At 49.5% G+C, this 19,224-nt stretch overlaps 1 pseudogene across 1 annotated transcript; it reads left to right on the top strand.

The window, feature by feature from the left end:
* The first annotated feature begins 11,206 nt into the window (after positions 1–11,206).
* On the top strand, positions 11,207–12,425 carry LOC136119137 (G/T mismatch-specific thymine DNA glycosylase pseudogene; annotated as a pseudogene). Its single transcript, XR_010655461.1, has one exon. The product of XR_010655461.1 is annotated as a G/T mismatch-specific thymine DNA glycosylase pseudogene (transcript).
* The last annotated feature ends 6,799 nt before the right edge of the window (positions 12,426–19,224 follow it).

Here is a 19,224-nt window from a genome sequence, read left to right as displayed (position 1 = left end):
ATTTGAAAACCATGTTGTGGTTCTTTGCTTGGCTTTCTCCCTGCCTCCTTCTTTTCTGATATGAGCTACTCTCCCCTCCACAGCCAGTGGGGGCACATAGTTTCCCAAGAGGACTCTCAAAGCTGACTCCCTACCCCTACCTCAGAGCCCCACTGCTGTGACTGTGGAGTCACCAAGTCCTTGTGACCTTCAGAAATACACAGGCTTTGTTAATTCCACTCCCAGGGATACATCCAACGGAAGTGAGTGCTGACGTCCACCAAAAGATGTGCAAGAATGTTGGCAGCGACTTTATTCATATGAGTCAAAAACTGGCAGAAACCCAAATGTCCATCAATAGGAGAATGAAGAAATAAATTGTCATATATTCCTACAATGGAATGCCGTTGGCAATAAAGAACAAACTACTGTACTGCCTCAGAATAACATGGATGGATCTCGCAAACAAGAATGAGGAGCCAATTAAGGCTGGCACAGAAGTGCATTCTGTATGATTCCACTTGTATGAAGTTCTAGAACAGGTGAAACTAACCTAGCGTGGGAGAGGTCAGAATAGTGGTTACCTTGGGTATTGACTGGGAAGGGGCACGAGGAGCCTTCTAGGGTGTTGGAAATATTCTCTATTTGATCTGAGTAGTGGTTACACAGGAGTAGATGTGTGGGTGTGTGTGTGAACATTCATCAAGCTGTACATTTAATAGTTATGTGCTTGGGACTTCCCTGGTGGTGCAGAGGTTGAGAATCTGCCTGCTAATGCAGGGGACACAGGTTCGAGCCCTGGCCTGGGAAGATCCCGCATACTGCGGAGCAACTAGGCCCATGAGCCACAACTACTGAGCCTGCGCGTCTGGAGCCTGTGCTCTGCAACAAGAGAGGCCGCGATAGTGAGAGGCCCGCGCACCGCGATGAAGAGTGGCCCCCTCTTGTCACAATTAGAGAAAGCCCTCGCACAGAAACGAAGACCCAACACAGCAAAAGTAAATTAATAAATTAATGAACTCCTACCCCCAACATCCTCTTAAAAAAAAAAAAAAAGAATCCACCTGCCAATTCAGAGGACACGGGTTCGAGCCTGGTCCAGGAAGATCCCACATGCTGCAGAGCAACTAAGCCCGTGCGCCACAACTACTGAGGCTGCGCTCTAGAGCCTGCGAGCCACAACTACTGAGCCCACTCGCCTAGAGCCCATGCTCCGCAACAAGAGAAGCCACCGCAATGAGAAGCCCACGCACCACAACAAAGAGTAGTCCCCGCTCGCCACAACTAAAGAAAGCCCGCACGCAGCAACAAAGACCCAACACAGCCAAAAATAATTAATTAATTAATTTTAAAAAGATAGTTACGTGCTTTACTGTGTGTAAACTATGCCTCAATTTAAACAAATGAATTTAGGGTCCTCTGAGCCTCTAGAGGGAAATTGATGAAAGCTACCACAGCCCCATAAAGGTGATTTGGGGCAATAACACAGGAGAATCATCTGGCTTCTGGGCTATGGAGTCAGAGGGAAGGATAGAGGATGGTCAGTGTGTTCCTTTGGCAGCTACCTTCCACACTCCACCAGCAAATAAGGGCCTAGGGGCTGTGGTCTGGGCCCTCACTCTGTGACTTTGTTATGGGGGCGGGCTGTCAGTCAAGCTCCAAGAGTCCCTGACGTCTCAACGCTTGACTCTTTTGTGAGGGAGCCTCATTCTCTACACCCCGCTCTGTGAATTCAGTCCCGAGACAGTGGGCTGCTCCAGGGCCAGGGAGTGGTCTGTGCTTCCCTGTTGCTCCAGAGCCTGACACATCTTAGGCTCTCAGTGCACTGTTGCCAAATGGATGCCTGAATCCATGGCCTCCTGTCACCTACGGCGTTATATAATTCTCCCCAGGTGGAACTGACCACTGATCTTAAAGCCAAAGATGTGCTTTTTGACACATGGGTTATTCAGGTGACCTTTCCTAAAAGAAATGGCATTCCAGGTAAGCTACTGGCATCCCTGACTTGCTTCCATCCAGTGCAGTTCCAATACTGCCAGAAAAGACCTCCAGTTGTCTCTATAACCAAGTTTCCTAGCACCATCCACTCCTAGCAAAGAGGCTGTGTCTATACTGTAGGTAACTGGAGTTATCAGTGGTGCTGATGGTAGTTTCTCTGGGTTTGGTAATTCCCTTAGATGGAGGCTGGGATGGCTGGGCTGTTTGGTTCCTCGAAGAGATTTCTGTGCTATCCAAATAGGTAGCCATTAGCCACATAAATTCCATTTAAATTAAAAATAAATAAAACTTAAAATTCAGTTCATTACTCTAGTCACATTTAAAGAGCTCAGTAGCCACACATGGCTACTGACTGCCATATTGGGCAGTGCAGAGCTACGTACATTTCCATCATCATAGAAAGTTGTATTTGGCACTAGACTGATCATCTTCAAACCCTCTTGGAACCATTGCGGGAGGGAAGGAAGGAACTAAGTAGGATTGGACCCCTACCCTCAGTTCAACGAGAGTCACTCTGCCTATGAATTCAGATTTCAAGTTAGAATTCATTTGGGAAAAAAAGTTCTATTGCTTTTTAATTTTACAATGCTTTTTGGAAAGATAGCAAATACAAACCATACTTAAAATAAGCACATTGTAAAAATAAATAATTTTAAAATAATAAAATAAGCACACAGTGAAAAATAACATCCTCTTCCCATCCTCTGACTCTCAGACTACTGGTTACCAGCTTGTGGGAGCTACACCCTGTCCTACATCTTGTTTTCCCACCTAATTTTTCTTGGATCTTGTTCAGGTTGGTACATACAGATTTCACAGCTACACATTATCCCACTGTATGGATGTACCATAATTCATTTAGCCAGTGCCTATGATGGACATTTAGGTTGCTTCCAACCTTCTGCTACTACAAACTATGTTGTGATAAACAAACATCCTTGTATTTAAACCTTTGTGCGTGTACAGATATATCCTTAGAATAGATGCCTGGTGAGGGAACTGCTTGCTCGAAGGCCATGTGCATTTTTAATTCTAATATTATATATATATATATATATATATATATATATATATATATATATATAAAATGTAATATATATTGCTGAATTGCCCCCTTAAAATGGTCTTTTCCCCACCACCTCAACAGTGCTGTTACCAGGCATACAGGTCTCCTGAATAACAGTGGCTTCTCTTGGGAGGGTACTCCATTGCCCCCCCACCACACATCCCACCCACTTACCTTTCCTTCTTGTCAGTCCTTCTTGCTGCCAAGAGTGGTTGGCATCTGCCCGAGCATTCACCAGGCCCCCAGGTACTGGCCTAAATCCTTTACTTCAGTGTCTCCATGGACTCTTTGCAACACTCTCATGAGGTAGCTACTATTTTTCCCATTTTACAGATGAGAAGCCTGAGGCTTAGTGATTAACTAACTCGCTCATGGTCACCTAGCTGGTTAGTAGCAGAGCTGGGATTTAGCCCCAGGTCTATCTCATTTCAGAGCCTGGGCTTCTTGGGGAACCAGTAGGCCTCCCCACACCCCCCTCCCTTGCCCCTCCTCCCTGCATGGACACCAGGTGCTCCCCTCTCCCTGTTAATAGCCATCCACCTCTCTTCAGTGTCTGCCTCCGTGCCCGTGACCCCTCCACTCCTGCTCACTCCTTCCTGGGGTCAAGGCCCACACCTCTCTCTGTGACCCTCCTTCACCAGGAAACCAGTGCCTTGCTTTCCTCTATTCTTGGCCTTGGGACCGCCTCACCTGACCTGCTGGGTCGGCCCATCCCGCCCCCAGGTGATCACCTTGGCCTTCAGGGTTGGGGAGGGAGAAAGCAACGGCTTCCGTCACCTGACCCTGCTCAGCCAATTCACGGAAGACAAGATGTCAAGTTAATGAGCCTGTGGGCCTCTAATTAGCTGTCAATTACCTCAAATTAATCAACTCCTCGCCTAATTAAGCATTGTCGGCAGGTGGGCACAAAGCAGGCCATTGTGTGGGAGCCCTGAGAAAAGCGGAGCTGGCAAACTTGGTTAGGATCAGCGCTGTGCATCGCTCCTGTCTCCCCACCGTGCAGCACTGGGCCCCTCTGCCCACCGCTGTCCCTAGGCACCGGGACCCAGGGACCTCCTGGGCAGCGGGGTGGACGGCGCTTCATGAAGGGAGGTGCAGAGCTTGGAGGCAGGTGGGACTTCTTCAGGGAAGTGGGGCAGTGAGAGCTGTGTGGCCGGGCAGAGGAAGGTCGTGTCGAAGGGGACCGAGGCAGGTCCAAGGGACCAGCTCCTGGCGCTCATCGGAGCTGGGGCGGGGGCTGGGCTCGAAGCTGGGCAGAGTGGAGGCCAGGTCATGGCCGAGAGTTCAGGCCTGTGCGGCTGGGCAGCCTGGCTTCCAGTCCTGGCCCTGCCGCCTGTGAGCTCTGTGACCCCAGAAAGTGACTTCACTTCTGTGAGCCACACTTTCCATCATTGCAAACAATGAGAATAACTTCTTAAGAGCTCTTATCAGGCCTCTGTGAGGATTAAATGAGATTGTGCCTGTGGAGCACATGCCATGCTGTCAGTGTTTGGTGGATTTTGTAGTAGTGACGGTGGAGGTGGGTGAACCGCTCAAGCTATGCGCTGTGTCCCCAGATTCTGAGCCCCCAGGCTGCAGTGCACCCCTGATAAATGTGAGTGCGCTGCTGAAGACATGCTGGGTGCTGGATTCTGAGATGTCCCGGCTACAACCTCCTCTCCACCTCTTTGCATCTCCCAACACCTTTGAGGCTGCATCCAATGAGCCCTGGGTGCCCCATGGAGCTCAGATGAGGGGACCACAAGTCTCTGACTAGCGACCAGGAAGAAGAGAGCACATAAGGACCCGTCTCCCCTTGGGTCTTGGGGCTGCAGAGCCTAGAGAAGAAGTTGTCTCCCGGCAGCCCCCAGGCACTGAACTCATGCCCTGGCCATGGTCCTGGAGGCTGAACTGGTACCCACTTTCCTTAGCACAGGGCAGGGTGAGGCTGGGGGCCGGCTGGGTAGATCTTTGCCCCCACTGATGGCCAAATGCCTCCACACACAGGCCTGGTCTGTCCCCTCCCCCACTCCAACCAATCCTTGTAATCAACCCACCAAATTTCTCAACTGTACCCCCCATCTCAATCCTGGCACAGGACACCCTCTCCCTGCCTCCTGGGGCAATGGAGGTCCTCAGTCTCACGTCTGAAAGCTTGGAAGTATCTTCCCTCTCCCTGTTTAAATTATTCAGTCACTTAGCAAACATTTATTGTGCCTACTAATTAAAGCTCGCAGTGTAAAGGGGAGATGGTTGGATAAGCACAAATCATTAATGCACGCACTAGAGATGTGAGGGACAGAAGGGAGCTAGGATTTATTATGTACCTATGGTATGCTGGCAGAAGTGGCAAAGCCGGATGTGGGTGCCCATACCTCTGACTCCTGTCCACGAGGAGAGATCAGGTCTGTGCCCTGGGATGGAAGTGGGGATGGGGACGGGGGGGCCAGGTGTATGCTACCTCAATCTGGGCCTGGGCAGGTGAGGCCTCCCAGGGAAAGGGAAACTGGAGCTGAGGCTTGAAAGAAGCAATGTATTCCAGGTGAAGGGAACAGCATATGTGAAGGTCCAGAGGCACGTAAAGGATATAGAGAGTTCAGCAAATAGAGATTTCCTGAGTACTGGAGAGCAGCCACAGCAGATGCTCACTGTGCAGTGAGGAAGAGCAGGATCTCAGAGGGCCTTCAAATAAGGCCTTTCTAGTAGGGGTTTGGGGACCCCTGGGAAGACTTACGTAAACTCTGACCCCTCCTAGGGGAATTGAATGCCACAGCCATCGAATCCATAATTTAACCAAATGAAGCTGCTTGTGTGGCTCCAGAAGGAAAGGGAAGTATCGGGGGAGTGGGCCTTCCTAAAACCAGTGAAATCATACCACTCTGTGGTCTACCTTCCCGGAGAACGGCCTGCTTCTCTCCCTTCTGTACCCCAGAGCACCTAGACTGGAACAAGTGCCCAGCAAAGCTTGTGAAATAGTGCAGAATGTAATTTGTTTCTCCCTACCACATACTGACGTGTACATGGATGCAGGAACTTGCTTTAAGCTCAGACATATTTATCCCACTGGAAAATTTGGATCTGAGACTAAGAGTTCCATGTGGGCTTGAGTGGAGGAGACATAAGTTTGGGAGCTGAAGGGTGGCCGCGGGACTGAGGATCATAGCCAGGCTGCAGGGAGGAGAAGGAAGCGGCAGTACTCGGGAGAAGCTGTGGTTCCCATCTGTCTGGGGCTCGCCCTATCTTAGATCCCACAAGGCCCGCACATCCTTGTGGTCCTTTCTTACTTAAGCAAGTTCAGTTATCTGTACCTGCACCCCACCGAGAGTTCCCCACCCCAAAGCACCCTGTTATATACCGGCCTGGAACAGCCAGAGGAGCCCCAGCACCCAGGTGGAAAGGCATCTTACAGACGAGCCAAGGCTGTGGTTCCAATGGAGCCACAGGAGCACCCAACTCCAGGGATATTCCCACAGAACTAGGGGCTGGTAGATGGTTTTATTACACAAACAGTGCAGAAGCCCGGTATGTGAGAGAGACAATAAATACATTACACCTGTACGTACTGTTATGTTTAATGTTTACATTCATGTTTATCAAGCTAGATCGTACATAAACACAGTTTTAAAACCAAACAAATACAAAGGGATATAGAATGAAATGTAGGCTTCCCTCACACCCCTGTTCTGCCTTCTGATTTCCTTTCCCACAATCAACCAGCAACCAGTTTCTCAGATACCCTTCCAGAGATTAAAAAAAATAGTTTTATATACATATCTTTTCTCTTTCACAAGTGGCAGTAACATATACTGTTCTGCAGCTTCCTTTTCACACTAATATTGTCTTGGAGATTGTCCCAGCTCAAAATGTGTAATAACAGCCCCACAGTATTCCATTGCCTGAATGTGTACTTTTTTTTTTTTTAAAGTTATACAAAATCATCACAGCCAAAAGGAGGCTAACGAGACATGATGACTTGATGTCCCATGATCTTCTGGGACAGAAAAAAGACATAAAGTGAAAACTAAGGAAATAGGAATAAAGCACAGACTTTAGCTATTAAAGTATCAATCTTGGTTCATTAACAAGTTTACCATACTAGGGAGTTCCCTGATGGCCTAGTGGTTAGGATTCCGGGCTTTTAATGCCAGGCGGGGTTCAATCCCTAGTCGGGGAACTGAGATCCCACAAGCCGTCCAGCGCAGCAACAAAACAAAAAAGGTACACCATACTGATGTTGATAATGGGGACATTTGGGTGTGGGGTTTATGAGAGCCCTGTACAATCTTCACAACTTTTCTGCACGTTTAAACCTGTTCTAAAAATGTTTATTTTAAAATAATTTAAAAACATACAGATGTTGAGATTAACAAAGTATCACTTCATGCAAAAGCCTTACTGACTGCCAAATAGTGCTGGGTCATTATGTAGGTTCCTTAGTCAAACGAGGGAAGTAAAAGTACTTCCCTGAGGGAATATGAGAATTGTTTTACATTTTCAAAGGGTTGTTTGAGATAAAAATGGTGGAACCACTGGCCTAGTCCCCACCCTGTCAGTTTACCAGGGGGCAACAGAGGCTAGAAAAAGTGTGACTCGTGCCCGGTCACAGACTATCACCTCAGGTTCTTCCAAGCCCCACGTAGGCACCGGGCTGGTTGGCACTCGCTGCCCACACTGGGCGAATACCTCCCGGGTCTGCTGGGTCAGCAGTGGGTAAGACGTCCAGCCGTGTCCTCCGTCCTGGGAGGTAATTTCATTTTAACAGGCTGACATACAAGCTGAAGGAAAGACGCTCTAACGATGGATGTCAGGCACTGGTTAGCAGGGGAAGCCTCTTAGGACCCTTGGCATCCCTCCCCTTGATGCCTCCCTCCCCTTGATGCCTCCTAGGAAGGCGGACTGGGCGCGGGCTCACTGGACCCCCGCGACCCCAGCGCTGCCGCCTGCGTCGGCGCCCTTCCCAGGGCTATCCGCGCCTTCACCACTAGAGGGAGCCGCGAGCGGCCCCACGGCGCCCGGCCGTTCCACCCCCAGGCCCGGCCCCTCACCGCAGTTCAGACTTCGCCAGGCGAGGCTCCGGCAAGCCTGGGACCCTTCCAGTCCTCAGGCCTCAAGCCCGCTGCCCTCTGCCGCCCCGACCTCGTGCAGGTGCCCAGCACCCTGAACTTCACCGAGGGGCCCATGCTCAGATCCCTCTACCCAACCCTCTGAAAACCCTCCTGTGCTTCGGCTCCCATTTTATAAATTAGGACCCAAAGAGGGTAACAGTCATGCCCAGGGTGACACAGCTAACGTTTGGCAGAACGAGATGCCCAGGGGGCCTGGTTCTGACCTCCTTGCCTCAGGGATTCTCCCTCAAAGGGTCTCAAACCCCCTCGCTGTAGCCTTCTATCCAGGTGGGGAAACCGAGGCACAGGGCAGCGCTAGGCAGGGTATATACACTGTGTGGGGGTGGCTCAGTCTGCCAAGGGTAGGCAGGAGGCTACACTGGGAGGCCAGCCCCTCGACAGATGGACACAGCAGGAGAGCCGGTGCGGGGCGGAGGGCGCCAGCCTGCCCCAAGGGGGGGCAGGGGTGCAGATGCTGGTGACTCTCTCCTGTGGACATGTGACAGCTGCAGCCTCGGGTGGGAGGCCAGAGACCCCACACGCTAAGAACTTTCACTCACTGCCTGAGGGCTAATCCCATTACTCTCCTGGACCCTCTGGGACCACCCTCCCTAACCCTCCCTAATCCCCTGCCTCCCTCTGGGAACGGTCCAAGGCCCTACCGTGGACCCCTGCCAACCTCAGTCTCCTGCAGACCTCACCCCCTCAGGCCCTATCAGCCGCCTGTGCCCACCCATGCCCAATTCCTGTGGAGGTCCGACCTCCTCCACCTGCCTCCCCTGCCAGCCCTGCCCCTGTCTGCCAGTCCTTAAGCTGCCTTCCCAAAATGGCCTCCAGCTGGGCTCCAGGTTTTGTGAGCCTCCTTGCCCTTCCCAAGCAGGCTTCTGTTTTAGTTTCTGTTGAAGGAATCATCAGGTGAGCGCTTGGGTCCACAGTGTTTTCATCTATAAAATGATGTTGATCTGATGATACGGTGAGATGCCATATAATAGCAAGTGCTTAGTGCAGCACCTGGCACGAGGGAAAACCCCAAGGTGTCAGTTGCTGATGTAATTACCATCAGTGGGACGGATATGTCAGCTATGCAAGGGGAGTGGATGTATTCTGTTACCAGAAGGCAGCTCCATGGCCTGGGGGCAGATGTTAGAGGGAGGTAGATATGACTCAGGTACCCTGTCCTCACACTAGTGATAGGAGCCACTATGTACACTGGGTATTGGACTCTTCCTGTAGGCTAGGTTAAGCCTCTCCATCCCCTCATGAGGTAGGTACTATCCATACCCCCATTTTGCAGTTTGGAAACTAAAGTTAAGAGACAGCTGGGAATTCCCTGGTGGTCCAGTGGTTAGGTCTCTGCACTTTCACTGCTGAGGTAACGGGTTTGATCCCTGGTCGGGGAACTAAGATCCCACAAGCCGTGTGGGACAGCCAAAAAAACCCCCAAAAAACAAAAGGCAGCTATGAAGTGGTGGAGCTGGAATCAAACACAGCTCTGACTCCAGAATTCTTTGCGGTATTCTACTGCTTTTCAGGATCCACTTCAATGAGAGCTGATGTTTGAGAGATGCCCACCCCCCAAAAGGTAATGGGCTTCCCATTTGCCAGAAGCATTCAAGGCAATGCTAAGGGACAACCAGTCAGGAGCCCTGAGGTTCCATTACAGGCCCCAATCCCCGCAGTGTCCCCAGCCTCCTGTTTCCAGGGCAGGCCAGGCCAGGTCACTGCCCCCTCCCCAGCCTGGGCACAGGAGGGGCCCCCTTTGGCCCTCAGCCTCCCTCTCTCCTACCTTCTGCTGCTCCTCATTTACATAAATTATCTCTCCCCAATTATCCATCCAGCTGTCCCAACTGTGACCTGTGAATGAATTAAAAATGAGATATAATTTAATAATGGCTGATTAGAAGGAGATTAGTTGTTATATAAAAAGGAAGAGCCAGCTAGTTGCCCTTAATCTGAGCCAATACCATCGTTATTTGGGAAAGGCTACCCTGGCCATCATCAGGCAAGGCAGGCATGAGGATGAGGGTTAGTGGAGAGCCCAGGTGGGGCCAGACCATCCCAGAGAGAAGACCAGGGTACTGGGAGCCGGGAAGTTGAGTCCCAGGCAACTCCTGTTACTTCCCTGGGCCTTGCTCTGTCCTTCTAAGTGGGCTTGGGTAGTTTCTGGGGCCCCTTCTTGCTCTAAAGTCTAGATGCCCTCAAATCAAACCACTGGGCTTTCCCAAGGCAGCCACTGCCTCCACAACAGAGCCTGCCCAGCCCCTGCTGGAGTAAGAACTGGGGGTTCAAGAGTCTGGTGCCTCCTAGGAACACACAGCAGCTGGGGATGCGGACCTCCCCAGGAGGGGACCCGGCTGTCTGGGGTAAGTGATAGAGAAGGGACTGGGGTTGGTTGCACCAGGAAGGCTCCATGGAGGAGAGACTGACTGAAACAAAGAGTGTGTGAGTGCCCAGCAGGATCTCTGGGCCCCCTTGCCCTCAGGTGAATGACTGGATGTAGTGGCAAGGACAGGTCTCCGAGATTCCCAGTCACCCTTTCAGCCTCAGCTCACGTGCACCTCCTCCAGGAAGCCTGCCCTTGATCTCTCCAGCTTTGTGGTCTCCCCAGTGCTCCCATATTTGTCCACCTGCTTATGGTGTCCATCTGCTTATGGGGCATTTCTGTCCCCGTTTGTGAGTTCCTTAAGGCCAGGGGCCAGCTTTTTATCTTTACGCCACCAGTGCCAGGTACACAATTTTTGCTCAACAACATCATTGAATAAATAAAGATACCTCCTCCAGAAAGCCTTCTGTGATTGCCCGAGTGTGGGTTCTGTGCTCCCAACGTACACTGTGATTATGCCTTTAAAACTAAGGTAAGTCGGGCTCAGGACAGACAGAAGCGCCGAGAGGAGGAGGGGGGTGACTAGAAACTTGGAGGAGGAGCTTGAGCGCCAGCCACTGTCCCAGTTCTGCCAGCAATCGAGTCTAAGTGTCTGGTTATTACCCTACCGCAGTACGTGCGTGGGCCGCGGTACTAGAGTGGCCAGTGGCTCGCTTGCCCGGCAGGAGTACCTGCGCGTGCTATCGGCAGCAGGGAATGGAAGCGGAGGACGCAGGCAGCTATTCCCTCCAGCAAGCGCAAGCTTTTTATACGTTTCCATTCCAACGAAAGATCACTGAAGTTCCTAGTATGGCACTTATGAATGAACAAGAAATGCCAGCAGAAGTTCCAGCCCCAGCTCCTGCTCAGGAACCCACACAAGAGACTCCAAAAGGAAGGAAAGGAAAACCCAAAACAACAGAACCAAAAACTCCAGTGGAACCCAAAAAACCTGCTGAGGCCAAAAAATCTGGCAAGTCCACAAAATCAGAAGAAAAGCAAGAAAAAATTACAGACACATTTAAAGTGAAAAGTAGACCAGTTCAACAGTGTTTCAGAAGCTGAACTTTTGACCAAGACTCTACTGGACATTTTGACCTTCAATCTGGACATTGTGATTATTGGCATAAACCCAGGACTAATGGCTGCTTACAAAGGGCATCATTACCCTGGACCTGGAAACCATTTTTGGAAGTGGCTGTTTATGTCAGGGCTGAGTGAGGTCCAACTGAATCACATGGATGATCACACTTTACCAGGGAAATAGGGTATTGGATTTACCAATAGGGTGCCAAGGGTAACACCAGGCAGCAAGGATCTTTCCGGTAAAGAATTTTGTGAAGGAGGACGTATTCTAGTGCAGAAATTACAGAAATATCAGCCACGAATAGCAGTGTTTAATGGAAACTGTATTTATGAAATTTTTAGTAGGGAAGTTTTTGGAGTAAAAGTTAAGAACTTAGAATTAGGACTTCAACTGCATAAGATCCCAGACACAGAAACTCTCTGCTATGTTATGCCATCATCCAGTGCAAGATGTGCTCAGTTTCCTCGAGCCCAGGACAAAGTTCATTATTACGTTAAGCTGAAGGACTTAGGAGATCAGTTGAAAGTCAGTGAGCGAAACACAGACATTCAAGAGGTGCAATATACATTCGACCTGTGGCTAGCCCAAGAGGATGCAAAGAAGATGGCTGTGAAGGAAGAAAAATATGATCTGGGTTATGAAGCAGCGTGCGGTGGTGCTTATAGTGAAAATCCGTGCAGTAGTGAACCTTGCAGCTTCTCTTCAAATGGGCTGACAGCTGACAGTGGAGAATCAACTTTCAGTGACATTCCAGAAGGGCAGTGGATGACCCAGTCATTTACAGACCACATTCCCTCCTTTAATAATCACTGTGCAATGCAAGAACAGGAAGAAGGAAACCATGCTTAAGAATGGTGTTTCTGGGCTTCCCTGGTGGCGCAGTGGTTGAGAGTCCGCCTGCCGATGCAGGGGACACGGGTTCGTGCCCCGGTCCGGGAAGATCCCACATGCCGTGGAGCGGCTGGTCCCGTGAGCCATGGCTGCTGAGCCTGCGCGTCCGGACCCTGTGCTCCTCAATGGGAGAGGCCGCAACAGTGAGAAGCCCGCGTACTGCAAAAAAAAAAAAAGAAGAATGGTGTTTCTCAGCCCTGCTTAAATGCTGCAGTTTTAATGCAGTTGTCAAGAAGTGGCCCTCGGTTTGTTAACTGAAGTATTTTATTCATATTTTACTCTGGTGATGTAATCATGGTACAGTAGAATCAACTGTACAGACCTAAGTAGTTTGGAAGGAGAAAGTAGAGTTCTTTGTGTATGAGTTTTTATATTGGAATTAATCATCATTCCAGCTATTTATAAACTATCTTTCATTTATGAAGAAATTGATTTTCTTTTGGGAGTCACTTTTAACCTGTAATTTTAAAATGCAAGAGTCTGCATATTTACACTTGATTATTAACTGTGCATAAACTTAGATGCACCGTTATCCCTTTCATACGTAAGAAGGGCATGCTAGTGATAAGATTCCCACTGGTAAAGAGGCAAATGTGCTGATTTTCATCTGTGAGGTTAACCCTCAGTGGAGTCTCATTTGGTAGTTTTTAGTGGTGTTTGATGGGCTTCCTTAGTTGTATTCACACTCAGACCTCCTTGCTTTACCAGTGGTGAGCGTCTGTGAGAGTTGCTTGGTAGTAGAGTTGGAGAGTATGGCCTTGCAGCAGCAAGGCTAACCCAGCCTTACCTTTCAGGGCCATGAGCCCTGGCTTTGGCCCTCTCACCCCCATGTGCTGATCCTCTAGTAGACAGAAACTATGCTGCTGGGATGGTAAGTTCCAGAGAGTGCAGAAGACCTTTTAAATTTTGCTACTTCATCTGTGTTTTACTTGAGAGACATACATTTGATAGGGAAGGAACTGAATTTCTCAGTATCTATCACCATTCAAATTTTATCCTCCTTGGCTTTAAGCATGTAACATGGAAATGATGAGAAATGAACTTTCAGGTTGAATAACAAGATGCTGGAGGTGTTTGATAATCTTATTTAAACTGGTGCTTTATATACATGAGATGTACTAAAATAAATAATACAGGATTTTTCTTGCTAGGTAAATCGAATAAGCCAGTAATTTAAAAAAATTCTTTCTCTTCATCGTTGCTATTTGTTACTGTGGACTAAGTGAACCTCGTGGCCAGGTTACTTTGAAGTAATGTATCTTTGTGATTTTCTAATGCATTTTCCATGGTGCTACAAATAGTCCAGACTACTAGGCCTGGTGGATATCAAAGCTGGGTATTTAGAAATGCCAGTTGCATTTACTTCTGATCACCTCTGAATATTCTGATTTTATACCTACCCAGGGAGCATGCTGTTTCTTGATATGAAAATATTTATGAGGTTTTGTTTTTTTTCTAAAAGGTTATATAGCCTGTTTTTTTTGTAATAAGAGATACAAATTATTGCTGTGAATCTTCACATGCTTTTTTAGCTGTAGCTATGATGGATTTAATTTTTCCTTTAGTCTAGGTAAAGCTGTGTAAAAGTCATTCATGTTATTTAAATCACATCCTGTACTGCTGTTTACATGGATGTTTTGTGCAGGTGCTTTGAAGTGCCTTGCATCAGGGATTAGGAACAATTTAATTATTTTTTCATGGGACTATGTAAAGCATGTAACTAGGTATTGCTTTGGTTCCTAACGATTATAGCCTTACATAGATTCCTTTTTTTTTTGAGTGGAGAAAATATCCTGTAAATTATGACGGACACTCACTAGAGAATGGGTTTGAAGATTTTTTCAAGTGTACAGTAATGGCGTTTTTCATTAAATATGACAGATGGATGGTAAATGTTGATATACTCTATACACAACAATATGAGACTTTTTCATTAAATAATATTTTAAACGTTTTTAAATTCATTTGAAACTCTGATGGTTTTTACAATAAAAAATATTGAAGATGGAAAAAAAAAAATAAGGTAAGTCACAGGATTTCCCTAGTGGCCTAGTGGTTAGGATTCCGGGCTTTCACTACCGTGGCCCGGGTTCAATCCCTGGTCAGGGAACTGAGATCCCGCAAGCAACGCAACGCGGCCAATAAATAAATAAATAAATAAGGCAAGCCACTTATGGAGAAGTAATATACATAGACCAATAGTTATAGATAAAAATGGATGGATAGACAGAGAGCTCGGAGTCAGACTGCCTGTATATGAACCCCAGGTCCACTACTTCTGACCACATGACCTTGGGTTCTTCCCAAGGTCTCTTGTACCGTGCCTCAGTTTCCTCGTCTATACAATGGATGTATTTAATATTTCCTACATCGTAGGGTTTTGTTTTTTAATTGGTCACGCCACGCGGCATGTGAGATCTTAGTTTCCCAACCAGAGATCGAACCCGCACCCCCTGCATTGGAAGCGCAGAGTCTTAACCACTGGACTGCCAGGGAAGTCCCCCTCATAGGGTTTTTATGAGGACGACATGGGTGAATAGAGAAAAGCACTTACAACTGTGCAGGGTACATAGTGAGCAATTGGTAAGCACTTGTGGGTGTTGCAGTGCATGTCGCACTATTTGGTTTTCTTGCCAGTGGTGGGATCTCTGAAAACAGGACTGGACTTCTCATCTCTGTTGATGGGGTTGGATGGACAGACAGGCCTGCATGGGGCTATCTCAGCAGTCCTGGTTGCTGCTTTCACACTGAAAGTTCCAAGGGGGCACACGTTGGGCAGGACCAGCACATTTCTCCCACCACTGATGGAGGATCTGCTCAGTGTCAGACCCAGAGTCCCAGCCCTTCCCAAAGAGGCTCACAGCTTTGCAGAGAGCAACACACCCATGAAAGGGGTCTGACCTCATGGTTCAGGTCTGGGCCATGTGTCCCACGTGGTCAGCTTCAGAGGATGTCTGCCAGGCCTGAGCTTGTATGAACGGGCCAAGCCCCTGGAGGAAACGGGCATGCTGACCAGGGAGGGAAAGCTAGAGTCCTCTGCAGCAGCTGACTTAGGGCCATCAAGGAGAAGACGACAAAGGGAACATGGTCTGCAGTGCCAGAGGCTGGGAACGGTTCAGGTAGATTCCAGAAAAGGTTGATTTCCTCAGAACATAAGGAGGCGTAAGGTGTATGCGTGCACAGTAAGTGTTTGCTGACTGGCAAACTGAGCTGCTCCAGAAATTTTCAAACATTCCCAGTTATGAACATCTTGATTCCTTATGCGTGGGGAGGGGCCTGGGAATCTGTATATCTGACAAGACCTTAGGTAAGTCTCATGAACAGGCGGTTTCCTCTGCCATCCCATCCTCCAGGCCCGGGAGCTGCAGTGCCCTCGGAGAACGGGGCTGACTGTGACCTCACCTTGCCCAGCACCCTCTGACATCCCATCGAGCCCCTACTCCACTCATACCCAGCCCAGGACAACCTCCCTGGTGGAGCCCAGAGCATATCCGTCCATACTGCAGCAGGAGGCCTCCCAGGCCAGCCTGGGCTGTGGGATAATTTGATATTCAAATCCTGGCAAAGACCTGCTTCAAATTGCTGCAAATTAAGCTGATTTTGTCCCTCCGAATGAGGGATTTGCTCCTGTGGATCAACCCTTCCGAGGACTTGATGAGGTCAGGATTAGAGCCGGAGGGCCGGAGAGAAAAGCCTGAGGTGGGAGGCTGGAGAGCTGCTTCTTGGTGGGAGGGCGAGCCCGGCCTCTGTGTGTCTCTCCCCAGCCCCGGAGTTAGGGAAGTTTCCCAGAGTCTCAAAACTCAGCTCTTCACAGCGATGAGGGGTCTCTGGGCCCCTGAGGGGCCAGCCTTGCCGCCCCTGGCCCCATCCTCAGGAGAGCCCAGCCCTGTAAAATTCCCAGAGTGCACCACATCTCATCTTTCCAAGCATCTGAGAGCCAGGGCCCAACTGATCACCCCCATTTCACCGATGAGGAAACGGAGGCTCCGAGAGGTGAGATGAGGCTCTGCTGGCCAAAGACAACCTGGACTCAACCTCTGCCACCAGCTTGCTGTGTGACCTTGAGCAAAGGGCCTCTGTGAGCCTCCTCGTAAGGATTACTGACAATGCGTGCACAGCGCCAGACACGTGGCAAGCACGCCATTGAGCATCAGCCAAGGTTACTACCCACACAGCAAGCACAGGCCAAGGCCCTGAAGCTAGGAAGCGGCAGAACAGGGATTAGGACCCGGCCTCTCTGGCCTGAGTGAGTCACCCCCCCACCGCCCACCCCCCACCCCCGCCTTCTCCTGGAGGTCTGTGCCTGCTGACGGCGCCCCTCCCTGGCAGAACCTCATTTCCATCTGTTTTATCAAGGCCTGTACTGTATATTGCAGCCATTTCGAATTGCACCATTCAAGATTTTATGCTGGAGACGTTAAAATTAAAAAGATCTATGTGCAAAGAGTCACAACGAATTTAATCAACTTGATTTAATAGAAAACAGCAAATGGAATTTATGATGCTCCAAAAGACAAGGGGATTTTTTTTCCAACAAAAAATAATAAAAAGCACTTTCTGGAAAACAGAAAGTGGAGTGGGATGGGGGTGGCTCCCCATCTGAGAGTTTATCAGAACCTAATCCGCGGCCAACAACCCCAGTCGGGGCGGTTTGCCCGCTAATCCCAGCTGCCATTAAAATATTAAAGATAAATCTAATCGTCTCTTTATCCAAAATAAGCGACTTTTGTGGGGGAGAAAACATATAACCCTTTGGGAGGGGAATTAGTCCTAATGCATCAAATGGAATTCGGTCCAGGCTGGGGCGAAATAGGGTTTAGAGTCAAATGAGATGGTAATAGAAATAAAGCCCAGAATAACAAATTAAAAACCCTCATTTACACGAATTAAAAGGGCGCACAAAAGGGCTGGAAGCCCAGGCCTACACTCCTCATCCCCCAGGCCCACTCCCCCCTCCCCTGGTCTCACCCGCCTAGCTCTTCACCCACTCACAGGCCCCCAGGAGAGGAGCCACTGCCTGACCTCATCCTCTCAACTTGTGTCCCGCAGCTTCCTGCGGACTCCCCAGCTTCCTGCTCCGAGCCCAAGTCCAGGCTGGGTTCCTGAAGGCTGACTGAGCCTTTAGGCATCTTTCCACATCCCTGGGGTGGGCTCTGGGGTCAGACAGAACTGGGCTCCTGTCCCAGGGCCGCCCCTCACTATGTGAGGTCTTGGTTTAATTTCTTAAACTCCCCAGGCCCCTGCTAAATTCACGGGAAAATGCGGATAACACTAGTCTCCACCCTTACGCAGCCTCTCTCCACGGCCTTGACCTCATTGCTGCCTGCCGGCCTAGCTCCCCTGGATTCAACAAGATGACATCAGGACAGCCCCAGGCAACTTGGCCACTAAGGGACCCTGGGGAGGTCAGACCTGTGCCCCTGGAAGGCAGGAGAGCCTTCAGCAATGGGCCAGCCTGGAAGGCAGGGGGGCAGCCAGCAGCCATTTTGAAGAACTAGGTGGGGTCACCCCTAAATTGTCACTCAAGAGGCCTGAGGCCACTCCAGGTCTTCAGGCTTCTCACTAAGCAGCGCTGTGTCCCCTGAGGTTGCCTCAGGGTTGATCTGTGGCTCCTCCTTCATGGTGGGATTTCGGGGGCTCTGACACATACCTCCCCCAACCCGGGAAACCCTCACCTTCGGGTCCAGGTCTGAATTCCCCACATTAAAATCACACTCTCTGCCTTAATAGTGGATGCTTAGCAAAGGAGACACACTCAAATAACAAAAAAAGAAAACAGAAAAAAAAGAAAAAAAAAAAAAGGAGACACACTCCCCTCCAGAGGATTCAAGGGCCCCTCCCTGAACCATCACGAAGTTGACGGGTACAGACCAGTATGACAAACCCGCTCCCAAGAGCCTGTCTGGACGGCGGGCAGGAGAGGGGGAGGAGGGGGCTCTCATGCCTGAGGCACCCTGTACACACACACAGGAGGGCAGGAATACACCTCTGACCTCCCCCAGCCTTCTTAACAAATCCACTTGAACGGGAAGTTCATGCTGACAGCATTTTATTATGGAATATTAAGTGGAATCGGATTTCGGGGCTAAAGCTTTCCCTGGATGACTTTCTGTGTTCTGTTGGCCTCCTCCCCTCTGCACCCACCAGAGTCCCTCCTCCCTCTAGGGAGTGCTAGGAGGGGGTCTCTCCTCTTACCTTCTTCAACACCTACCTGACCCCCACCTTTGGACTATGCCAAGTGGTAATTCTGGGAAATTGGGCTGGGCTGGAAGACATCCCTGGCCACTTGGGAGTGGGTGACCTTCTCCCCAGGATGACTGACTGGAAACGTGAGGAGATGCTGGATGGGATGGGGTTTCCCCAGAGAGGCGTCCTAAGCCTGAGGTCTGATGGGCAAGTGTTGAGGGAAGGTGGTCACAGGTGAAGGAGCTGGGGTGGCCCGTTGCTGCAAGCTACCTTAGCACATGGGGAAGGGGCTGGATTCCCAGAATAACACACAGTTCTGGGTTAGCAAATAGCACCATTATACAAGGTTGTAAGGATTAAAAGGAAATATAACATTTGTGAGTGTCTACCATGTACCAGGCACTGTGGCAAGGGTTTTACGTACATTCTCTCACTTAATCCTCACACCTCCATAATGTGGATTCTTTAATTATCCCCATTTTACAAAACAGGAAACTCAGGCTCCCAGAGGTCAAGTAAATGCCAGGGTCTGATCCCAGCCATCTGACTCCAGAACTGTGCTTTTAGCCAC

The sequence above is a fragment of the Phocoena phocoena genome, chromosome 2 (genome assembly GCF_963924675.1).
Source record: "Phocoena phocoena chromosome 2, mPhoPho1.1, whole genome shotgun sequence".
Taxonomy (NCBI): domain Eukaryota; kingdom Metazoa; phylum Chordata; class Mammalia; order Artiodactyla; family Phocoenidae; genus Phocoena; species Phocoena phocoena.
This window is presented reverse-complemented; position numbering and strand designations above follow the sequence as displayed.